This window comes from Rhinopithecus roxellana, chromosome 14 (genome assembly GCF_007565055.1).
Source record: "Rhinopithecus roxellana isolate Shanxi Qingling chromosome 14, ASM756505v1, whole genome shotgun sequence".
NCBI lineage: Eukaryota > Metazoa > Chordata > Mammalia > Primates > Cercopithecidae > Rhinopithecus > Rhinopithecus roxellana.
In genome coordinates this window covers 82,849,701-82,855,700 of record NC_044562.1, presented here as the reverse complement: position 1 = coordinate 82,855,700, position 6,000 = coordinate 82,849,701, and the positions used below count along the sequence as shown (strand labels likewise).

The following is a 6,000-nucleotide window of genomic DNA, read 5'->3' as shown; positions in this document are numbered from 1 at the left end:
CGTTTACTATTGTACTTATGCTATCATTTTCATTCAGGTGAAGTATTTCTTGGTATCCTTGTTGCAAATAACGGGACAAAAGAGAAGACTAAGATGAGTATGATTCTATTACATATGACCCAACTTAGTTATCGAGGTTGCCTACCAGTGTAGGAATCTTTGTTTGCAACCCATGGTCACCTTCACTGTTTCTCTATATAGCTATGAAGAAATTGCTACTCTCAGGTTTAGTGATTCATCTAAATTGACATAAATAAATTTTAAGAAATGTATCAGGCTACATATGACTGGCTTTCACTGACCATGTTAATATGGAGAGTGAAGAGATTTAAATTAATATTTTATTCAATAAAAGATTTAAGGACTCTGGTTTACCATGTATAAAATCTATTCAGCCAAACTCCTTGACATAGGACTCAAGTATTCCCTGTAGCTCTGCTAAATTGACTGGAGACATGATAAGGCATCTAAATTCTGCAGGTATCGCCATTCCTAGCAACCAATTTGATTTTTGATGGACAAAGAGCCCCAGGAAAGTAGATGCCTTTATACCCGAGAAAAAAGAAATCCCAAGCAAGATAAACGTACCCTAATCAGTATGCTCTGGATATGACAGCATGCAAGTGAGTGATCTATTTTGTTCTGAACTCTGGCTCTGTCAATGACAATACACAATTTACTAGAACAAATCAAATAAGTGTATTTGACTCCCATTTTGACATTTCAAAACAGTAAGCCATATCTCCTTATGCAGCAAATATATTCGTATTTTTAATTTTTTCTTTTTCTTATAAGACACTGTTGTCAGAATGAGAATGAAAATGATGACTTAGGGTAGAATTGTTTTCAATGCTTTCTAACATTATGAGAAGAAGAATTTCTGCATGGATGTGATAATGTGGTATGTGTGGTTCAAAAATGTACAGCCCCCCAAATGACTTTGAGACTTTGACTATCCAATCAGCAGCTCCATTGCTCCTGTTCCCGTTACAGGTACATGTGACAGCGCTGCAGCTATGAGTGGAATTTTAAAGGGGAAGTTTGAAGAAGTCAACGGCTCCTCACCCTGCTCTTCAGTGCAGGAATCAGATGATGAAGTTTTCAGCTGTGACAGTGCTGAGAGTGTTGATAGTGTCAATCGTTCACTTTTAATGATTTTACCAGTGAGTATCTAAAGCTCTATTTCAGTTGTGCTCTAAATTGTGTTGCATGGGCCATTCTTGGGGGCTTTAGCTTAATTCACTGGCCTGTATCTGCTCTTAAGTTCTTCATCATACCAAAGTATTTGATATAATTTTGGTTAATTAAACTTCAGCAGTGTACTTCTACTCATTTCTATGGAGTGAGTATATAGGAGGCAGAAATGAGTCCAATCGGAGGTAAGCAGACAGCAACTGAAAATAATTTAATGAGTGTCTTCAGCTTGCTGAAATAAATCTATCTTTTGAAATCTAATCAGTTAAGCCATTTTGAACTTCTATAGATTGGTCAATGAGTTGCAGAATCTTTACAGTGCTGAGTGTAATACATTTACCTCCTAGATGAGAAAATGATGTTTGTTTTTAAAAAGATTGCTTATGTGAAATCAAGGCCTTGAAAACCTTGAGATCCTATAGTTATTTGGACACAGGTAAAACTCAGACTCAAGGCCAGGTTCATGCTCTTGAGTAAGGGCAGCTTTCTTCATGTATATACTTCTCCCAAGCAGTTCATGTGAATAATACCGTCTAACTTAGTATGATGTGTTCTAACTTAAAATTCTACCCATTTTCAAATTGCAGTCTTTGTAACAGATGCACATATGAAGGTTGTGAAATAGGTGATCCTTTTCCAACAGCTCTGTGCTCATTCAACCTCAATTATTAAGGGAAAAGAATCTCAAAATTATATTTTAGAAGTTAACATGCACAGCAAAACTAAATGAAGTGAAAGCCCCTTACCTTCACCAACCCCTCATGAAATGATAGGTGTAAACTTCCTTTTGACATTATATTCCATGAGTAAAGGTAAAAATTATTCAGCATAAAAGAGTATCATTAAAGAGAGGCTGTTTTCACAATAGTTTTTTTCTAGCATTATTTTTCTGGGGTATTTGTATTTGGGGAGTTTAAACTCACCAAAACAGCCTTAAAGGGTGTAGCAAGCCAACATGGCACAAATGGCACATGTATACCTATGTAACAAACCTGCACGTTGTGCACAGGTACCTCAGAACTTAAAGTATAATTAAAAAAATTACACTGAAGTTCATCCAATGTAGTTCTGCGACCTGAGATCCTATTTTAATCCTCTTCCCTCTCCCCCAGGATTCAAAATTTTATTTGATGTTCATAATTCTCCATCATTGTTAGAATCATTTGGATTAAAAACGTTTATCTCTTGACTGCAGTAGAACCTATTTTGTTTGGAACTTTTAGAAAGTGTAAAAATCTGAAGAGGAGATAAAAACACTTGGGAGAAGGGAGAATACAGGTGCTGTTCTGAGGATATGATTCTCCAGTTACGTGGAAAAGTTATAGCCAGAGAGTACAATTTCAGAGGATAAGTTTTGTTTGGGATTTATCTAAAGCCTTTTCACACCTCCCTCCAACTGAGTGTAACCTTGTGGATGGCATTGACATTGCCTTTCCCACTGAGCCATTACCTATGATGCTTAGAAGAGTACTGAGCACTAGATGATGCTTGCAGTTTTTTTATTGAGTGAATGAATTATTTTCTGACACATCTTAAAAGCTGGAGAAAATGAGTCCACTGGATATTCTTACCCTTAGATGAGCAATAGTACATATATACATTCAAGACCCTTAGGAACACTCTATTCATATCCTTTCTGTGTACTTGGGAGAACTCTTCTTTTTCCAGTCCTAGAGCACTGCAGGAGCTACCTACTATTTCTCAATCTTTTTCTTTTCCTTTAGCCACTCCTAAAAATCGTCATCAGTTTAAAACCCTATATCTTTGAGATACTTCCTCATCTAGCAGTGCAGTGCAGTGTTTTCCACACCCCTGTGATTTTTTTTTTTAAATTGCCAACATACTTACAACATCCTAGGTGTCTATGACTTTCCTAAAGTTACAAATTGGCTCTCTCCTGGAAAAATCAATTGTAGGATTTCTCTATGCAAGACACTTATTGATTTCTATAGCTTGTGAGTTCACAGAGTACCTATAATGTACATTTAAACACCATCAGGCCTTACAATTATGGCTCAAGATGCTTTCCAGATGAAAGTGATGTTCTGGTGGTTTAGGGAGGTTTGAAAAATTATAGGTCAGGCAGTTGTTGTGAGCACCTGAACAGTTCCCTGGAAGGTTAACAGTATAGTGGAGAGTGATTTTATTTTTTAATAACTATTTTGATGTGTGGTTACAACTGCTCCACTTCACCACCATTACTCTAGTCTAGAAAGGAGAAAGCACATACATATCCACTGTGGTCAGAGGAGAATACTTAGGCTATTAAAGAAGGCAACTGCAACTTTTGATAAGTTTTTTTTTTCTCCCTGTGGTGCTGTTCATGTACTTTTCTTTGTGAATTTTCAGGGGTTTTGAGGGAAGCATTTGTCAATATTCCTCTGGAAGGGAATGGTGATATGCATCATTGAACAACTTGTAATTGAATGTGTAATCAGAACCATGACTTGAGATAAACAGTGAGGAGGAAGGCTAAAGAATAAATGGCAATATGACCTACAGAGGACTATCTATCACTATGGGTTACTCTTAGCCTGATCGTAAATACAAAACTTTATTAATTATTTTATAAAGTTGGGCAAATTGAAGAAGAAAACCCATGTTAGTGTTTTTAAGAGGATTTAGTGCTCTGTATATAACTGAGAAAAAAAACTAATAGTGAAGAGTCAAACCTCATTTTGAATTCAAAGACTATGAGAACTAGTAGGACCTTTGAGAGTGTCTAGGCTGACTCTCTTATTTTGCAGATGTGGAGATTAAGGTCCAGGGAGAGTAATTTGACAAGAATCAAAATGTGAGCTGGTGGCAGAGGACTTTAATGTAGATCCCTAGAGTCTGCCTCTCTACCAGACTACACAGCTCTCTGATGGTTCAGTTACAAGCCTGGCTACTAAGTAGAGGGACACAAATCATCAAGTGAAAGACATGGCTGTATCTTTTATGCCAGCATCTCTTATATAGAATGAATCTATCTTTTGGTAAATGTAATTATCTTCTCATTTCTTCTTGCCTTTTTGTGACTTTAGGACAGTGCTAGTGATGAGTTTATGAACAAATTCAATGAGCTAAATGAAATAGTGGGCAGATAATTCAATTTGAGCATGAAAGAACATTTGCTTCCCCTTTCTGTAAGTAAGTGACAGGGCAGATTGTTGAGACTTTCCTTGTATGTCATTGACATTGATGGAAATATCTTACAGCAAATATGTTGTTTTACATTTACATGAAGGAAATTGGTTTGTCTTGGTGACATAATGCTACTTGTGATAACGTGAAAATGTTACAGTGAAAAGTGGGTGAGATGAAGTATGCAGTGTGAATCCTTAACAGCAGCAACAAATCAAGGGTTAATTCATTTACTTTAAAGGTAAAACCTTTGTATATTCCACTTTTGCCAGATGGATCAATGTATATCCTGGACTCCCTGAAAAAAAGATAATATCTTTCTATCTCTTGAACTCCAGGACCTTGCATTACTTGTTCAATAATTCAAGAATTCAGAAACCCACTTACCCTGCATTTCAATTGGACTCACTTAGTCACAGCTTCTGACTGAATGGAGTAATTATATTCAACTTTACTGGCTAGGGACAGAGTTGTATTTTATATTTGCTTGTTTGTTTTAATTCCCAACAAACTTCATTTAAATTTGGCTTTAAACTCAAAAGCACAATTGGACCAAATTTCAAATAAAATTTTATTTATCTGTAACAATGAATCTAGAAAAACAACAGCCACTGTGGTTTTAACTCTCAAATATCTGTCATGAAAAGCTAAATATAAAGGTAGTCCTGGTGATGTTAATGGTACTATCACTGACATCATTTGAAGGATATGGCATTATTAGCATGAAATGCAAAATACATCATAGAAAACCTCCAAATTTCCCACATCTATTATTTACTCAGGATGTTCTTAGGTGGAATTGATATTGGAGCTACATTTCATGAAGAGCACAAGAATTAAAGTTGCTATTAAATATTAAAGATACCATCTTCACATTAGTGATCAAAACATTTTTATCTGACAGTGTAATTTATTTACAAATAAATCTTAGAGTGTTTGTATTTTATAAACCTCTTGTTAGAGAATCACGCCCTTACTTTGGGGCCATCTAGGAGTGGTCACAGGCAATAAATAAATGATTGCCCAACTGCAAAATCTCATGGCTTGAAAAATGCATCCAAACAAATTTAGGTGATTAAAATTCTACTAACCATCTTCAAAGTACCATCATCTTCTAGCTTTGGTTTGAATACCAGAGATGGACTTGCTTTATACTTGGTGTTTATGATGGTGATGATGAAATCAGTGCCTGAAGCAAATGTCCTTGTGTTTCTCAAAAGATTTTGAAATTCACTGTGCAGATCAGGCAGTCTGATGCTTTCTGACAGCTTGGGGGAAGAGTATTTGTGTGCAAGTGAATGCAGGAAAGAATTAAATATGGTCCTGCTTAAAAAAAAAAAAAAAAAAGAGAGAGAGAGAGATGGTGCGATTTCTAAATGGGCTGCAATAATATTTAATCCTTTCACTCTGGGAAGTGCGTGTTTGTATATAAAAAGAAATCCTTCTTTTTTGTTTGAGGAATTTGTAAATAAGCTGGGAATGTTTTAGGGCCACAGACTTATTGTACCATGTTTTACATGTTCGGCTCCAGTGATCTTGGAGGAACTGGAATAGTTAAAGTCTCAAAAATACTGAACTCCATTGAGAATTGGACTAAGGTCAAAAGCATAGTTTTTAAATGTAAGGAAGAAAGAGCAACCAGAATAAATACAACAAAACAAAAAAGGTAACTTACTTTTC

At 35.8% G+C, this 6,000-nt stretch overlaps 1 long non-coding RNA gene across 1 annotated transcript in view; it reads left to right on the top strand.

The window, feature by feature from the left end:
- The first annotated feature begins 1,028 nt into the window (after positions 1-1,028).
- The window catches only part of LOC115893295, an 88,379-nt gene continuing 83,407 nt past the window's right edge, over positions 1,029-6,000 (top strand). The window contains exon 1 of the long non-coding RNA XR_004053295.1: positions 1,029-1,163. This is a non-coding gene — a long non-coding RNA (uncharacterized LOC115893295). The remainder of the gene's footprint in view (positions 1,164-6,000) is intronic.